Below are 19,164 nucleotides of genomic sequence, written 5' to 3'. Positions count from 1 at the left end.
AGACAAATTTTCCGAATACCAAATCGAAGCAGCCTCTAGCCCAGGCTCTTTGATTCAAGTGAGGAAGCAAAGAGTGCCGCCTATCGTGGTCAGTTGTTCCGAATTTGGGGGATTTCGGCAGGAGATCTTGAACCCCTCCATTAGGGGAGTCAAGGTTTTCTTCCAAATTGCAAAGAAAGGCGACTATCGCGTTTTGCCGGAAACTCTTAAAGATCGCGAACTTCTTCTCAAACATCTTGAAGAGAAGAAGCACATTTTTTTACTTATGACGGCAAAACTGAACGTTTGTTCAAAGAGACGAAAGGTCTCTCAAGTGACTATAACTCACTTGAAGAGATCAAAAATGGAATGAATGATTTACTTGGATTTTCCGCAGTCCAAGTAATCATTATGAAAAAGAGAACGCAATCTGGCATTGTTCGGAAAGGGCTTTCTCAATAATATTATTAACTTCACTTTAACAAAATAGATCTAAATAATATAGAAGCTTTAGAAAAAGCTTATGTTCGATGTCCGTGCGACGTGGGAACATTTCCAGAAACCTGGACGAAATTACCAGAGCCCCACTCAGTGCCAAAAGTAGGGTAGCCGTTCGAATATTTTGATTTCGAATGTATCTACCCAAAGAAAGTCCTTTGCCGATATCGTAGCAGGTAATTTGAACCAGAGTTGATTAATATCAATCATATCAGCTGATGGCTGATGGTCTAAAACTATCAATATCACTTGCGAGCTAGAAATATCACTTTGATTTGACAACCAACAGCAGTGATGCGACATCACACTCTAGATCAAAATCACAGCAGAATGAGTGATCACGTGGTCATTATCCTTGCTATTAATGTTTTTCAGTGACCAACACATAGTTTCAATCTATCTGCAACACTGTCGAAAATATCTTACTGGTAAATTGCCATTTTATGTGCTTAATTTAAAGCTAAACTTAACCCATTAGTACTATGAGTACTCATTCTATTTGTTTCAAATCAAATGGAAAAAAACCCGGCCGCCACAGGTAACTTCTATTTTGCCTCTTCATCTACCAAAAACTACTCTAACGGAAAATCATCAAATGTACCCACTTCAAGTGATATGTCTGCCTCAGATTTTAATTTTCAAACTGAACAACTGAATCTAATGATTGATGCAATGTTTAAAACCACCACTATGACTGAAGCAGTCCAAGTTGGTGTAACATTTACTTATCAAATTGTTATTGGATTACGTTTTCTAATGGATCCAAATAAAAATTTAAATATTTTAAATTGGAATGCTCGTTCTTTGAATGGTAAAGAGGACGAACTGTTAAATTTTCTTACAGCTTATAACATACATATAGCAATTATATGCCTTTGGCTGAAGATGTAAATTGTCTTTATTACTGAAACCTATTTGAAACCTAGATACAAACTCAAAAGAGATCAAATATCCCATGAAGCGATTTTCAATCCTATCAGCTCCCTTTTCAATTATTTTCGAGCCGATTGGTATTTATATGAAACATATATCGATAGTCATCTTGATGTTAACATTTCTTTACAAACAAAGCTTGATATTGACAATGCCCTTAATACTTTAACAAATTCCATTGTTGAAGCCAGGGGCATTGCAATACCAAAATGTGAAGTAAAATTTGAATCCGTGGGCTACAGACGATGATCCTAAACTCTTAATCCGTCTTAAAAACCAAAAATTTTGAAAATAAAATCTCTCGATTTTACCTTGGCACTAAGCCCTTTTGGAAATAATCTTAAATTTGTTGAAAATCCTCAGAAGCCAATACCGGCATCGAAAGAGGAAAACAAATTATAACTAACTAAATGCGGAAAAGCTCAAAAACTTGGTATGCAGATTGGAAGCGCGCACAGTTTTAATTTAGGATCTACAAGTTCAATAGAAAATCAAGTTACTCAGGACTTCGAAAACATTCTCAATCAAGAGAACGTTTTCGAAAATTCCTGGGGGACTGATTTGGAAGAAGTGAAAACATTAATTCAAAAAAATCAAAAATATGAAAGCGATGATGGAATATTTTACATCCTTATCAACAGACTTCCAGAGAGTAGCTTATCATTCTTAGTTGATACACATGATTTCACAAGTCTTTTCAGTTGGCATATTTTCCTGACAAATGGAAAAATGCTAAGATTGTGCCAATTTTAGAACCAAACAGAAATCCTGCAGAAGCTTCAAGCTATCGTTCAATCAGTTTGCTTTCCTCCATCAGTAAACTTTTTGATAAGGTAATTTTGAACCAAATGATGGTCCACATCAACAAAAAATCATTTTTTACCAATGAACAGTTCGGATTCCAACAAGGACATTCGACCACTCTTTAAGTTTTACGTGTAACAAATTTGATTCGTTTCAACGAATTCTACTGGTCTTGCTCTTCTATACATACAAAAAGCATTCGACAGTGTTTGGCATGAAGGCTTGATAATAAAATTAAGAAACTTTAATTTTCCAACATACATTGTTAGAATAATCTAAGGTTATCTGTCAAATCGTACACTTCAGGTTAATTATCAGATATCCAGGCCTGAAAGACTTCCTGTAAGAGCTGGTGTTACTCAAGGCAGCATTTTGGGACCAATATTATACAAAATTTTCACATCTGACTTACCTGAATTACCTCAGGGATGTCAAAAATCTTCGTTTGCGAATGACACAGGCCTTCCCCTCAAAAGACAAAGCTTGCGTGTTATCTGTAGGAGATTGCAAAAGAGTTTGGATATTTTTTCTTCATACTTGCAAAAATGGAAGATTTCTCTTAATGCTCCCAAAACTCAACTAAAAGTATTCCCACATAAACCAAAAGCTCTTTATTTGAAACCTTCAAGTAAACATGTTGTCACGATGAGAGGGATTCCGTTAAATTGGTCAGATGAAGCTAAGTATCTAGGGCTCATGCTAGATAAAAATTCAAGTTTCAAAAATCACATTGAAGGCATTCAATCCAATGTAATAAATATGTAAAATGTCTCTATCCCTTTATTAATAGAACATCAAAACTTTGTCTTAAGAACAAGTTCTTGATATTCAAACAAATTTTCAGGCCAGCCATGTTGTATGCCAGGGCTGCCCAACGTACGGCCCTCGTCTTCATTTTGTGCGGCCCGCGGAGGGTTCGAAGATTCTTTACATATTTGGCCCGTTGACTATTCTATCATCCCGAAGTTAGATCATACCAAGACTATTTCATTTTCAATTTAGTTTCAACCTAATATTTTAGCTTGGTTATTATTTAAATTGTTTTTCAATCATCTCAGTACTCAATTTTATGAACATATAAATTCTAATTCTCAAATTCTGGATGTTTCAACTAACTAACTAATGCTGAGAGAATAGAATCCTGAAAAAAAAATTACCAACAACTGAGACGCAGAATCCTTGGCAGGATTTTAAAAAAGGCTTTTCACAAAATTTTGAACAAGATTTTTCAAGAAATCTGGACACGACTTTCATGGATAACAATAGCAAGATTCTCACAGAACTTTCAATAGGATAGACTTCAAGCCAGAATTTTCAACAAATTCAATACGTACTTTCTTGTAAATCCTGGTCAAGATTACAATGTAACGCTATGTAAGATTTGACTGAACCTTAAGCAAATTTTTAATACATTTTTGAGCAAGTTTCTTTTGGAATGCATTCTGAAAGATTTGAAGGTTACAATTCGAGATGATTATTGAATGAGATTTATTAGGAATCCTAGACACGATTCTTGTAAAAATCTGGACATTCTGATCAAGATTTTTGTAAAAGCTTGATCAGTATTTCAGTACATTTTGGGTCATGCAAATAATACAAGATCAGATCTTAACAGAATTCGGAGTATGATTTTTATAAAATTCTAGATGTTATTCTCACAAGAAATCTCTAAATAAATCGCGCTCGCTCGTTCCGCGTGTGTAGGAACATGAGATGGATGGATATGGGTTATGAAAGGGGCCCGCGTGGTCTGTAGGGATTTAAATTCTAAACTTGTAACCAACTCAGTTATTGGGTCACCAAGTGGCTCGGTAGTTTAGTTGGTAAAGCGCTCGTCTAGCATACAAGAATCCTGGGTTCAAATGCCAGCCGAGCACGTGGATTTTTTTCATAATTTCACCCATAATTTGTCCATCTTTACCACGCGTAATGAGTTAATTAATTTAATAACCATGCGGATTGGATTACCGAAAAGCTCAATATAAGTGTCAATTCATGCGAATATTTGTGCGTTCAAAAATGTGGCCCGCGACACAAAATTGTTTCTGCGATTTGGCTCGCGTTTCAAAAAGGTTGGGCGGGCCTGTTGTATGCTGTACCAATATGGACCAGCTGTTGTAACACCAGGAAGAAAGCTCTGCAGAAGATTCAAAATAAAATTTTGATAATGATTTTGAAGCTTCCCCCTGGTATAGTGCTAATGAGTTATATAAAATATCCGATAATGAAAGATTGGAACAAATGACAAATAAAATAATTTATAAGTTAGGCTAACAAAATGTTAATAACCAATTCAGGATGATAGGGTTGCCTAAAACAGGAAGCCGAAATAAAAGAAATAAATGGAATGTTTTAAATGATACTAATAAAGGAAAGAATGAAGTAAACTCGTTCTTAAGAAAACGTTAGTCTGATACAGACCGAATTCATATCAGATTACTAACAAATCAATTAATTGGTCAAATATTTTCCAGCTGGTATTTCCCAAAAAAAAAACTTCTACACATCTCCTTACATTAGCTTGATAAAATCTGCCATCCACGGAGAAGAACCGCCAGAATAAAACAATATTGAACACCATCCAGTTACCCCACTCTGAACTCTTATCCGTGTTTCCGACTTACCTAGCACAGCATATCCTCACCCACTGCACTGGCCAACCATATCCCATACACGAGCGCCCACACCGTACACCACCCCCCGCCCCTCCAGTGCTTCCGCTTTATTTCCCATTCCGTTTTACTGGCATTCATTAAAATCCGTTAAATTAAATTACTTTTATATTACGATATTGAAACGTGCACTTACCCAATTGATTATACGAGCTCGGTGTGCCTCGGCGTTGCCTCTGCCTGGCTGCTGATACTTTTTTTCCACTCTCTTTCGTACACTCAAACGGAACTCTGAAATCGTACTCTTCGCTGCTCGTTAGGTCCTTCTCGCTCTCTCACTTGCACACTTTGTCGGTTTTTCTCTCTTCCAGTTTGGTAACGTTTCCTTTTTTCCGCTTTTTTCTATTCAGAAATTTAATAGAGTTCTGTTACACACACTGAACAGGAGGGCTGCTGGCACACTCTGCCTCTTTTGGAGCTTGATCTTTCTCCCTGGTTCACAACTTTTATCACTCTCTGGTGATTCACTTCCTGTTGGGGTGGTTCACAAAACAAACAGATTTTTAATAATACTGTTGTGAACAATTCTATGGATTGGTACACACCTGTAGCATGCGATATATGAACAATGCATTGGATTGATTCATGTTTGTATAATTTAAAGCCTAGTAAACCGGAAATGTTATATCTGATTAAATTTTTGATTTGGTACTGAACTCCGGAATCTAACATCCCAATCATAAGCTCCATGTCAGCATCAGGAATGCATTCACGCATTATAATGACGTCACTTTTCGAATAATGTCCTGCATCACAGGTAAATCACCTTTACGTGGTGCGTTACGAGGTTGGATCTACTGGGACAGTAGGGACGAAAGTCTAGGGACTTGATGAACGCCCTCCCCAGGACCTTTGTGAATTCTGATTGTGATGGGGTTCAAAGTGGGCTCTGATGAACCTTAAAAAAATCTCAGATATCCGAATGCACCTCTCTCAAATCAACCGGTTCAGCTTAGTACACCATGAGAAGAAAGAAGATACACTCAGCATTAACCGAGCCGTCAACATAAAATGTCGATCCACCATTAGGACCACAATTCTAGCGCCTTCCCCGAGAAAAATGGGGTCCCACATAGCTCAGTCATCATGGTTACGCTGTTCCTTGTAGCGATGAACGGAGTGTTTGAAAGTTTGTAACCAGACATTTACATTTTGTGGACGATGCTTAAGAAGGACCTGCAAGCACTTGGAGTCTTCGAACGCTGGATGCTTAGGACGATCTTTGGCGGTGTGCAGGAAAACGGTGTGTGGTGGTGAAGGATGAACCACGAGCTCGCCCAACTCTACGGCGAACCCAGTATATCCAGATGGTTGCCAAAACTGGAAGGATACGATGAGCAGGGTAGTTATGAGAATGCCGGACAGCAACCCTGCTAAGATAATGTTCGCTTCGGATCCGGTTGGTACAAGAAGGCGTGGAGTGCAACGAGCTATGTGGGTGAATCAAATGCGTATCGATTTGGTAAGCGTGGGACAGAACCGAGGATGGAGAGAAGCGGCCACGAATCGAGTATTGTGGCGTGAAATTGTTTATTCAGTGTTATATGTTTAGATGTTAACTAAATAAATTAAATGAACGTACTGTACTGGACAGAATAAAGTACCGCCGTTTTTCATACAAAATGGCCAAGTTTGGAGGTCTGGATCTCGGCTTCTAGTGATTCGATGGATCTGAAATTTTCACCACAGTTCAGAAATAACATGAATTTTATTAAACTCCAAAATAACAATATATGGAATAAAAACTTTTGATTTATTAAAAATCCTGAATTATGCGAAAAGTTGCAAAAATGTATTTTAGAAATATTTTGTAAACAATCAGTTTGATTCAAAATTGTTATTCTACAAACTTATATGTCTTTTCAAATCGTACATTTTTACAGAAGGGCAAAATGCCATAAGTTTGTCCATTTAAGAATTATTTCTTATTCAACATTTCATCATTTTTGTCAAAATTGGAGATTTGCGATAACGCCGAAAACTTAAAAGTTTGTTTTTGAAATATTTTGAATTTCCAGCTTACTAGAAGTAATTTTCAAGCTGGTGAAAATTTCAGATCAATAGGAGTCCTAGAAGCCGAGATTCAAGCCTCCAAAGTTGACCATTTTGTATGGAAAAACAGCCAACGCGTACTTTAATCTGTCCAGTGCTGTATCCACAAAAAAAATGCACAGAAAAATTGAAAGAACCAAACAAATGAATCAAAAAAATATCGTCCGCTATCATCTGCTACAGGTGTCTACAAGCTAATCCATGAGCTGCAACAACATTTCCGTGGCACACAACCACCCTACCGTGCACTCTCCGAAGGGGGTGACGCGAGTGGCAATATCCTTGCAGAACGATTCACTAGAAAAAAAGGTGCTGACGATAACAGGCGGCGGTAGTGTTCGCGGAGTGTTGGAGCTGGCGTGCACGCCGTTTTGCCACCCAACAATCTTCGTAAACTGTTTCCGTTGCACCCGTCGACGACTCGAGTGATGCTGCCTCCGATGATGGCGATGACGATGATGACGCCGTTGATGGCGGTGACAGTGGAAGGTGATTTCACTTTTCGCAAGAGTTTGGTCGGTTCAACAGTGTAGCTACTATCGGCGTGTTTCCTTACAGCTCGCTTCCAGCTGCTCTAGACCAGGAGGAACCACACTCCCCGACGGTATGTTATGTTATTACTTCGCTTATAAAGAGAGGTGTGTAAAGCGATTTTATTTGATTGTATGGGAAATGTTTTGATATTTTTATCCTATTCTGTTCCGAGCTTGAATGCCACTGTTGCGGTATGGGAATGAACACACTTTCCGCCGGTCCGTGTACGCGCTAAGACGCGATTTGCGATATACGTATTCTATTATTCTGGTAGGCAAGGACGTCGCCGCGTTCACGTTTTGCGAGCTTTTTGAATGGAGTACAGATAACGGAATGTATTTTCCAGCACTGTTCACCTTATTTCACGCACTGTGTTCCTTGATTTGACTTTATTAACGAGATTCCTGTGTTCCTTTCTACTTCTGTTCTTTTTTATGGTTTACTTTAACAAGGAATTTTAATATTCTTTGCTAGTTATTAGAAAGATTTCTTATATGTTAATTAGCTTACTCACATTCAATGAATAGTTCTACTGGCGATCAATGCATTTCCAAATAAGTTATCTGTAAAACAAATTGAAAAACGTTTATATTAGAAATTTGTGTTATATAATTGTTTGCTTCTGGGGAAGTGAAAATTGATTTTTTTTTTATTCGTGGTTGGGATCATGCATTTGTCCAATTTTACAAAAAGTATAAGGGATGTTCAAATTACAATTTATTTTATATTAAGCCGTGAAAGCGTTTACAGTGATACATAAAACAATAAGGTCGTTTTCACCGGTGTTCCATTTCTTTTGGTCCAATTGTATAACAAGGATTATAATTATTTGTGCCATGAAATTCGAAATTTTACCACTACGCGGCGCTAGTGAACTTGAAAGTTTTGTTTTGCGTTTATCTCAGGATCCTGACCACTTAAGAAGAAGACGTATCCTGAGATAACCACAAACAAAACAAAAATTTCATCTCACTAGGGCCTCACTAATTTCACCCAAGACGCCGTCTTTCTAGGTAGTCAGGATCCTTAGATATCATAAAAAAAATTCGATGCCCACTAGCGCCGCCTAGTGGCTGTCGCTTAAAAGTTTATCGCTAGAATCAGCTTGTTTCTGCATATAAAAGGGTCAATATCCTGGAAATTCGATTCCAAAAATTAGAATTTACAAGTATTCGTTTTTAAAGCACAGAGCACCATTTTTTTGCATTACAACTAAAAACTTAGACACTAGAAGGTGACAGTTTGTGACGAAAAATAAGACTTAACTTATAACAGTTTTTCAAGGAATTTAAACCTGTTTAAAGTTTTCTTCATATGGATTGCAGAAATTTGCCCTGGAGTGAAAAAGTACAACAAAATTGACCATAGTGTTTTGTTCCAGCAATAAATTCTTGCTTAATTTTTTCTGAAAATTTCGCAAAAACTTTTTGTTTTAACCTCGAATGTTTTTTTTTTCAAAAAAAAAAAAATATTGGGTATATTTTTAATTTAAGAGAAATTTCAAAAAAAATTTGACTCGTTTACAGCAGATCTACTGCATATTTTTTGAAGCAACCCTTTGATATTTCTTGAAGAGTTTTAATACATTCATATTTCTCAAGGAATATCGAACAGTGTTGTTTCTACCTGCTTCAACAGTTTGTTGTTGTTTCCTTCCTTTTCATAACGCTTCGTACAAAAATCTTTCCATTCTTCAAAAAGAAAAACCTCAACGAATGTAAAGGAAGATTCTACTAGTTTGGAAAAATGGTAGAATTGTTATACGCATGATTCCTGATTTCTGAAAGTCCATCAGAAATTCCTCAACAAATTTTCAAAAGTTTCTTCCAAGATTTTACTATAACACATCATTGACAACGTTTTTCAAAATAACCGTCAATATTTTCGCGTAAAACTTCTACAGTTCTACTAAATAAATAAAAAATAACCCCTCCAAAAAAGTTTGTTCGGAGTTTCTGCAGGTACGAAAAAACTTGATTCTACATCAATTTGTTCGCCATAGCATCATGAATCTTCGGAATTCATGCAAAACATATTATAAGATGTTAGACACAAATATATTCAGTTCAAATTCGATGTGGTTTAACGCCAATCATTGTCCATTATAAAAGACGAAAAAAGGACAAAATTTGTAGTAATTCCTACAAAAATAACTCAAGCTTTTCTTTGGGGTAAAAAGTTTAAGAAATTCTCAAGAATGAATTGTAAAATCCTTTAGTAAAATTGTTGAACTTTTTTAATCCCCAGAAGAGTCGCTAGTGCTGTTGCAAGAAAAAAATATCTGGAAAATGGACGAATCTCTGGTAATATTTTCGAAAGAATCCTGAGACAACATCTCAGAAGAAACAATAATATAGTTCTCTGAACAATGCCCTCAAATCGCTCGGGAAGTTTTTGTTTGCTTTAGCGGAAGAATTTTTGAAAAAACAGTTGAAGGTATTTCGCAAGAAATGGTAAAAGGTTGTTTGATTTTTTTCAATATTCTTTGCTAGGCATTTTAAAAGAATATTTAACATGTTGTTTTCGAGAGAGTTTTGAAGGAATACGGGGAACTACATAAAATTGGTGTTTAGAGGAATCTAAAATTCTTAGAGAATTTTGTTAAGAACATTTTTTAGAGATTTGTTGAAGAAATATGAACAGAACCTATAAGGGAGAGATGGAAACACTGTTGATGAACTCGTTGAACACTTTCTGGAAAGGATTCTTTGCTTGGTAATCATGAAAACAATGTTGGTCATTCTCATAGATTGTTTGTACTTTGAACTTTGAACTTCAGTAACTGCAGAAAATCGTGAACAAACTTCCGATGAACAGCTGGATGCAATTTTAAACAAAAATTGAATTTATATGCACCAAGTACGTAGAAAAAAAAATGTATGTAGGAATTACTATAACAATTTGATAAACATTTTTCGAGAACATTTTTGGTAAGATCAGAAGGCCTAAAGAAACTTTAGAAAACAATCTGTTCAATAATACATACTAATTCAGGGAATTATTTCCCGTGGCAATCCCAGAAAGAACTTAATGAAAACAGGAAAAGAAATTCTTGGAGAATTCACTAAAAAAGTGCAGTAATAATTCATGAAGAAATCTCCGTGGGAGTTCTAAGAGGCAAAGCACATGTTTAAATACCTTAAAAGTTCGAGAAAAAATCACAAAGGATATATTTCGTGAATTCTTTGGAGGAATTCTAGAAGGATTTTTACTGGATTTGACAAAGAATTAATATTTTCCGTAATGGAAATTGAAATTTACAAATATCACTATCCAAAATTATTCAACTACGAAATTTGTGAAAATTGTATTGCGACCGATATTATTCTTAAAAAATGGATAGCACCCGGATCTCTCCTGGGGTCTCTCTCATAGAATTTCTCTAGATTTCCATCTGGGTTTCCTTCAGGAATTCCTTCTACAAAGAACTCCACAAGGGAATCCTCATGAGAATCCTGCTGAGATTTTTTGGGAATTTTTTTGGGAAAGTATATACAAGGATATTTTTGGAAACTTCTTTAAGTACTCCAATGTTCCATTGAAGGATTTTTTTAAGGATTTCACCAAAAAATGATTCATATGTTTTCCAAAATTTTTTCCATAGATATATGCAAAGAAATTTCCAGAAATCCAGAAATTTCTCCACCTAGAATTTCTCTAGAAAATACTTCAGGGACTTCCTAAGAAATTTCTTTAGGGAAATTTCGCCGCCAAATACGTTAGAGATTCTTTCGAAAACTCCTCCTAGGATTTCAATAATCGTTTCAAAGATTTTATCTTGACATAATTTGGATAATTTCCAGAAATAATTCCTAAGATTCCTACAGAAATTCCTTCCCGAATTCTTTTACAGATTTTTTCAGAGATTCTTCCAAAAAACCTCAAAGGGACTCCTCCAGGGTTCCATAAGAGAGTTCTGCAATTTCTCAAGGGATTCCTCCACGAAATTCCCTCAGGAATTGCTCCAGGCAAATTTCACCTCCGAAATTTCCTCCATGGGTTTTTGTAATTCATTTACAGACTTCAACTCGACATAACTCAGATATTTTCCCGAAATTTCTTCAAGAATTCTTTCGAGAGCTCCCCTGGAATTCCTTCAAAGATATACCAAGAAAATCTCCAAGGATTCTTTCAAGATTTACTCCTTCAATTTTTCCAGGTATTCCTAAAAAGGATCATCCAGGGATTCCTGCTATATATTCAAGGGAATCCTTCAGGAATTTTGTTTTCCAAAATCCACTTCAAAGACAAACTGAGGATTTTTTCTAAGTACATTTTGCCAGTAATTCCTTCAAGGCTTTCTTCAAACAATTCATCTTCTTCTTCTTCTTTCTGGCGTTACGTCCCAACTGGGACAAAGCCTGCTTCTCAGATTAGTGTTCTTATGAGCACTTCCACAGTTATTAACTGAGAGCTTTCTTTGCCGATTGACCATTTTTGCATGTGTATATCGTGTGGCAGGTACGAAGATACTCTATGCCCTGGGAATCGAGAAAATTTCCTTTACGAAAAGATCCTCGACCAGCGGGATTCGAACCCACGACCCTCAGCATGGTTTCAAACAATTCATCAAGAAATAATTAAGATATGACCCACCCGAAATTCCTCCAGCGAATACTACAGAAATTCTATCAAAGATTCATCCAGGTAATTTTCCGAAAATTCCAATGGAGTTTCCTCTAGGGATTCACCAAGGCTTCCTCCAGGAATTCCTCATGGAAATGTCTCCAGAGATACCTCCACAGTATTCCTCAAGAAAATCCTTCAGGGAATTCTCAAGGAATGTTTCTAAGAAAATTTCCTACGAAATAATTCAGAGATTGTTTTAAAAACTCCTCCAAGGTTTTCAGTAAACAATTCTTTCAAAGAGTTCACATAGACCTAGATATAGTCCAGAAATTTCCCAACAGGCTTTTCCGCAGACTCCTTTAAAAATTCCTCCAGAGTTCCTCCATAAATTTCTGAACGAATTTCTCTAGTAAGATTTCCCCAGGCAATATATATTTTAGAGAACCTCTTTAGAGATTACAGTACTTTCTCCAAGGATTTCCTTACAAGTTTTCTGCAAGAAATATTTCAGCTATTTCTCAGAAATTCTTCTCAGTAATTATTCCAAATATATCTTCAAAGAATTCTCAGATATAATCCTCCACAGATTTCCTTCAGAAACCCCTGCAGAAATAATTCAGGCATTTAAGTAATTCATTCGAAGAGTTAACCTGGACAGATATCTGAATTAATTTCTAGAAACTTTTTCAGGGATTCGTCCTGAGATTCCTCCGAGAGTTCTCCATGGCATTTCTTAAGATTCCTCCAGGGATTTTTATGCAATTTTTATTGGGATTCCTCCAAGAATTCTTTTAGGAATTTGTCCTGGGATTTTGTCAGGAATTACTCCAGAAACTCCTTCTGGTAGTTACCAAAGAATTTCTTTAGAAACATTTCAGCAGGAAATGATAATTTTTTTATATTTCGAAAAACTTGTGCAGAGATTGCAGTATATCCTCAAGAGAATCTCTTCAAAAATTTTGAAATATTTATAATTATTAATATAAACATGTAGACTTATCCAGAAATCCGAAAGGAACTCCCAAGGGTTCTAGCATATTTTTTTTTTCAGGAATAGCACCACAGAACTTCTAGAACTCTTTCAGGATTTTGTCAAACAATTGCTCTAGGCAAATCTCACCTTTAAAAAATAAAGAGATGTTTTTTTGGAAACTCCTGCAGAAATTTCAGTAATTCCTCCATAGATTGTACCTTGACATTATCCAGGAATTTCTTCAATGATTCCCTCCAGAGGCTCTTCCAGGGGTTCCTCCGAGAATACTCTGCAATTTTTCCAAGAGTTCCCTCAGGAATTTCCCCATAAGCTTCTTAATCTATTTCGCATGGAATTTCTGTAAGATCATTTCGACATGGAATAAGAGATATTTTAGAGAACTTCTACATGGATTTCAGTATTTCTTCCAAGAATTTCTTCAAAGATTTAGAAATTTTCCAGAAAGCCCTCCAGGAATACGTCCGGAGAATTACCCTTGGGATTTCTTTCATAGTTTCCCCAGTAATTCTGACAGGGATTTCTCCAGAAAATTACTTCAATGACTCCTCCAAAAAACGGACTTCCTCAAAATTTCTCCATGTATTTTTCTCAGGAATTCTTCTTCTAGATATTCCTGAAAAAAAAACCACCACGTATTTCTCTAACAATTCCAAGAGAGGTTCCATAAGATATTTTCCAGGAAATTCGCCACAGTTTAATTTAAATCAGCAATTCTGCCAAGGATTGGTCTAGCAATTTTACCTGGGATTCAAGAATTCCGTCAGTGATTTTGTTTTAATTCTTCTCTAGTTTGCACAGGAGTTCCACAAGGAATTAGAACAGGAATTTTTCGATGGATTATTTTGAGATTTTTTTCAGTTCCAGGAATAGCACCAGGAAGTCCTCCAGGAATGGAGCAAGGGATTCCTTCAGAAATTTCACCAAAAATGCTTACAAGGATTTCTACATACAATTTCTATTTAGATGTCTCCAGTAATTTACCCCTCCAGATACCGCTCCAATGGTCTTTTTCAGAAATGTGTCCTTGGATCCTCGAGGATTTTTCATAGGAACTTCTTCGTGAATTCCTCCAGTCATACTTTCAAGGACACTTTCAGAGCGTCTATTTGAATTCCCTTCAAGGATTCCTACATTAATTCCTCAAGAGGCCTCCTGGCAATATTCAGTGGATTCTATAAATATTAACTCTAAATGATAAATTCATCCATAAGTTGTAGATAATTTCAGAAAATATTCCATACGATCTTCCAAAGACTTCTCGAGGTTTTTCTCTGGGCATTCCTCCTGGGATTTTTTTTTTCCAGAAATCCGTCCAGTTTCCACCAGATAATCCATCAGGAATTCTTTAAAAGTTTCATTAACTACAGACAACATACTCGAACAGACGCCCGTTCGCAGTGTCGGCATCTCGCCTTAAATTACTATTTAAAACCAGATTCCCTACTATGTTATACATTAAATATTCTGCCACGAAATCTCCAAGCTGTTACTTCTGTAATCCTTAAAAATATAAGATTCTGAGTTATTGAGATTCCTTGAAAAGTGCCTTCAATGTGTTCTAACCACTACACCAGGTCCGCCCCCTAATGCACTACTTGTTTTGACGTCTTTCTAACTATTGGGTATGTTTAGTAATTTGGTAATTATTTGATTATTCTAATTTCGCCTTTCACGAGTGTCCGGAATTTAAATCAAAGTGTTCGAAATATAAAGCAAAATGTTTTTGAGTTTTCGGCTTTTAGTCTATAGGAATCATAAACGGATTTCCGTTCTACGTCAGGTTTCGGTCACAACGTCGAAAGGTCTGGTGTAGAACGGAAATCCGTTTATGATTCCTATAGACTGAAAGCCGAAAACTCAAAAACATAACCTCCATCACAGTCGATTCCTGTACATTATGAACCAGAAGTGTGGTTGCTTCTGGAATAAGAATCATGAAAAGGCCTTACATTTTTATTTGAATATGGTAATTCAAGTTCCAAAATCCGAATCTTCACCAAGCATTTGAAAGTCGTGATTTTAAACCTTGATAACGCTGAGGTATCTCATATCAATTTATATGCTTTTATTAAGTTACTAGTGGTCCCCGCAAACTTTATTTCGTCATCAAGTAGACTGTTGAAAAGCGCAATGAAACGTCTCATACAAAATTACAGACCCGTTCACTCTTGTTTTGCCGACTTTCCTGGTGAATATCATAGGCTTTTTATACATACAAACACGTCGGAACACTTCAGGAATATAACTGTTAAAGAATTTCCAAAATCCAATAGCCGGTTTTCAAGCCGTTTCGTGACATACAAACACCACTCCATTTTTATTTACATAGAAGATATATAGATGGATAGATACATACTTAATTGGCATCTTGAAAACCGTAATAGAGATCTAAATGGTAGATCTTATTATGTTTTTGTATGAAACATGAATTATCATATGTATCATAAATAGATGACAATATAATAATTTAGAATTTAAAATGGGTCAAAATAACAGTACATTTACTAAGCAGAGACTGACCTGTGTATTCTTAGATTTTTGCAATAGCTTACTCTCATAACTTACATATGTTTTTTATTATCAGCGTTTAATCACATATCATAATAATAAATTCAATTTTTACAATGTTTAACACCGTCTTCACAAACAGTACACTGCAGGCTTCTATTGCACTTCAGATAATGACAATCAATATTATTTGCTTTATTCCATCCGCACTATTTGCGCCGCGCTGAACACTGAATTGCTTTCAATTTCCACACCGAACGTCTGCGAAATCTCCAATTTCATGCCAATTTTCCACTCTTCCACTTAATACCAATCAAGCGGTTCAATCCACCAAAAGCGACCATCTATCACACCGCACTAATATCACTTAGTTTATTACGCTCTCCCACTCTCGGAACGTCGTCACTGTTCGTAACTGCAGATCTCCGTCGAACACCCGAACAAACACTCCCAGTTTGCCAGACGGCCTCGCGCTATCAGACTTTACTGCCTCCTAGCTTCTGTTTCCTCCACACAGGACTGGAATCGGTAGATGTGCTCCACCAGGATTGACTGTGAACTACGCGAAACTGTAGCAGCGAAACGCCAACACATCCTATCACCTCGTAATCCGAACTTGAAATGATGAACCAAACTCTGAACTCTGCCGTTGATGAGGCTCCCGTCGCGAAACACGGATGGTGAAGGCTTCCCGAACATCTTCTTCAATCGGGACGAAACGACGACTCTCAGTTTGGGAGCTCTGAGTATCAAATCAAGCCACGAAATCCGTTTCTCTCACCATCCCGCGCTCAGTTATGGATGAAAAAACCAAAACAGAGAGCGAAAACTGGGTTGTTTTCCGAACCCGACGAAGGATTCGACCCACTCTTGGTGTGCTGGCGCGGCGTCCTCTGCCACCCCCTTCGAGCCATAACCATTGACATAATTGTAATTGGATGAATATTGCCGTGTTTATGCTTTCCATCCACCCCCAGCCGTTCGCCCTAGTAAGTGGCAGTGTGATGAGATGAGGCGGTGGGTGGCACAACTGGGTGGAAGAGAGTGCGCTCACGTGCGACGCACTAAGAGGCATTTGGCGAATCTAGCTGGTCTAAAGTCGTTTTTAAAATTAGCTTGGATTATGAAATAATGTGCTGCATGTGACGCATAAACAGTAGTAGAATAATGCCTTATCATTCGTTCTTAACATTTTCAAGTCTTGCTAGCATTGCACCACATCAAAATCAGGGCTAAAAAAAAGTAAAATGTGAGCTCTAATTATAATATATTTTTTTTTTTTTTTTTTTCAGAGGTGACCATAAGTTGTGACCGCATTTTAAAGTTTACAAACATTCCTCAGAGCCCTGAAAAGAATGTTGAACAAGTTTATGGAAGCGAAGGATTTGTCCATAGTATAAACTTTGAATCAAATGAATTCAATAAAAATCGCCATAATAATCAAACTAAATTGACACACATGACGACATCCGCTACATTTCTCCTTTGATTTCCAAAAACCATCTCACGGAGAATTCATTCTCTGATTGTTAAAAAAAGGGCTTCAGTAATTACTGAAAATAATTAGAAACCTGAAATCTAACTAAAAAGAGATTCAAACATTTTTGTTTATCGTAGTGATCAACTGCATGTAGTGAAGTTGCTATTATCATGCATAGGCGTATAAAAAATCAACTTTTTCGTCATTCGATACCAAAGTTGTACAGCATAATTGGTGTTGCAGCCACAGCATAGTTTTATCGCTATGTGCGATCAAATGTTTTCGTGCAAATGACTGAACCCTGTCATTACATCAGCAATAGTATATAACTGAAACACACATTGTTTGATCGGCTGCAGATGGTGAGCCGAATAATGTTTTTTTTTTCTGCTATCGATATAAGATCGCCATCGTGGATCGTTTGTAGCCTGTGAATGATAAATAGATAATAAGTTAGAGAAATACACAAATCGTTTTTGCGGTAATAAAGAATTTTGTAAATTGACGCTTATATTGAGCTGATCGGTAATGCAATCCGCATGGTTAATAAATTAATTAACTTATTAGGCGTGGTAAACATAGACAAATTATAATTTGTCCATCTCTACCGCGCGTAATGAGTTAATAAATTTAAAGATTTTTGTGTTAGAGTGAACTGGTTTTGTGCCTAACCTTTTCGAGTTAGGAGAAGTACCTTAACCTTGCGGTCGTAGCGCGAATTTTTGTAACGCGAGTAGTTGCGCGTTGCACTTTGTACAGCACCCTTGGTTTTTCATATTCAACATGAAATATCTCGCGATCTAGATTACATATAGAAAAATCATCCAGGATAAAATTGTTTAGGAGATCAAGGGCAGACATGCGGAGATTATTCAGTTTGGGAATTTCGCCATCCGGTGGCGTTAGTGTGCAAGAAAGTTTTGTTATGCAAATATTAAGGCTCAAGAATTGAAAACCAGTTTTTTCGTTCAAATTTGAAGTGATCCTCCTGAACATCTATCACCGCATTACAGATAGTTAGTCCAATGTAATGATAGATTTTCATGAACATTGCTTCAAATTTGAGCAAAAAACTGGTTATGAAAATTTGTAGAACGATGATAGTTATTTTCCCCTTAAGGCGTCTCTAGTGAGCATGAAATATTTGTTTTGCGGTTATCTTAGGACATTGACAACTTAGAAGGATTCCACCTTCGGCAAAGTTGTTCATTAGCTCAAAGGCTATCATTATTTACGCCAATAAATTTGAAATCTTACCACTAGGATGCGCTAGTGCGGATGACTGTTGTGCAGATATCTCAGGAACCTGACCAGGGCTGGGAATGGTAATAGTAGTAGGCTTGAATTTTGCGAAAATCACATGGCTTCTAAATTCTAAATCAGTAGTCTCATTGAAGGCTGCAAATGTGGGGAATGCAGCGGGAAATGGAACATTTTTTACAGTAGTTTTGGGTTGCCCTTAGCAACGAGTGTTTTGTTATTTTCAAGGCATTTTACCTACAGCAGTGACAGACGTGAGTTTCACTGGCTTCGCTGACTGTGATTTGCTACGCTTGACTACTGTAGTGTGAATCTCAGAACTTTTTCCAACTCTGAACCTAATCACTTAGAGAGATGGCGTCTTCGGCAGAGTTGTTCAGTAGCTCAAGCTATCATTATTAGAGGCAGTTGATTCAAAATTTTGCTACCAGACAGCGCTAGTGAGTATGAAATTTTTGTTTTTCAGGTATCTCGGGAGCCTGACCTTCTAAGTGGTGGCGTATTTGACAAAGTTGTTTAATAGCCCATGGGGTGTCATCAAAGACAAATTAAAGACCCCCATGTCCCTTGCAAATGCTCAAAATTTTATGGCTCATAAGGCAATCTAGAATGCCGTTCAAAGTGTACTGCGATCTGTCAAACTTGGGTACCTTATGCACTACCGAGGGACCAAATGCAGTACTAGAAGTGGTACCCAATCTGAGCCTGAGTAGGACGGACCTAGTGTCATTATTGAGGCAAAATGATTCGAGATTTTTCCACCAGGCGGCGCTAGTGTGGACAATCTTCGGGTCCCAACCATCTTTGAACAAATCCATCCCGGACTGAAGATTTCTCCACGACCGGCTAATTGGGAATTTGTTGGGTGGAAGTTAGCCGCG

At 36.9% G+C, this 19,164-nt stretch overlaps 1 protein-coding gene across 5 annotated transcripts in view; it reads right to left on the bottom strand.

Moving 5' to 3' along the window:
- LOC5569532 (LIM/homeobox protein Lhx9) overlaps nucleotides 1-16,189 on the bottom strand; it is a 395,755-nt gene extending 379,566 nt beyond the window's left edge. Inside the window, exons 1-3 of one of the 5 annotated variants that reach the window (XM_021850401.1) lie at nucleotides 15,556-16,188; nucleotides 7,181-8,035; nucleotides 5,023-5,357 (exon numbers count right to left, since the gene is read on the bottom strand). The gene's annotated coding sequence lies outside the window, so the exon portion shown is untranslated. Of the gene's footprint in view, nucleotides 1-5,022; nucleotides 5,358-7,180; nucleotides 8,036-15,555 lie in introns of all 5 variants that reach the window. The other 4 variants (XM_021850404.1, XM_021850402.1, XM_021850405.1 and 1 more) reach the window with 4 other exon arrangements.
- Nucleotides 16,190-19,164: the final 2,975 nt, after the last annotated feature.

This window comes from Aedes aegypti, chromosome 3, assembly GCF_002204515.2.
Source record: "Aedes aegypti strain LVP_AGWG chromosome 3, AaegL5.0 Primary Assembly, whole genome shotgun sequence".
Taxonomy (NCBI): Eukaryota; Metazoa; Arthropoda; class Insecta; order Diptera; family Culicidae; genus Aedes; species Aedes aegypti.
The sequence above is the reverse complement of the archived record's forward strand: the minus strand, read 5'-3'. Positions and strand labels throughout refer to the sequence as shown.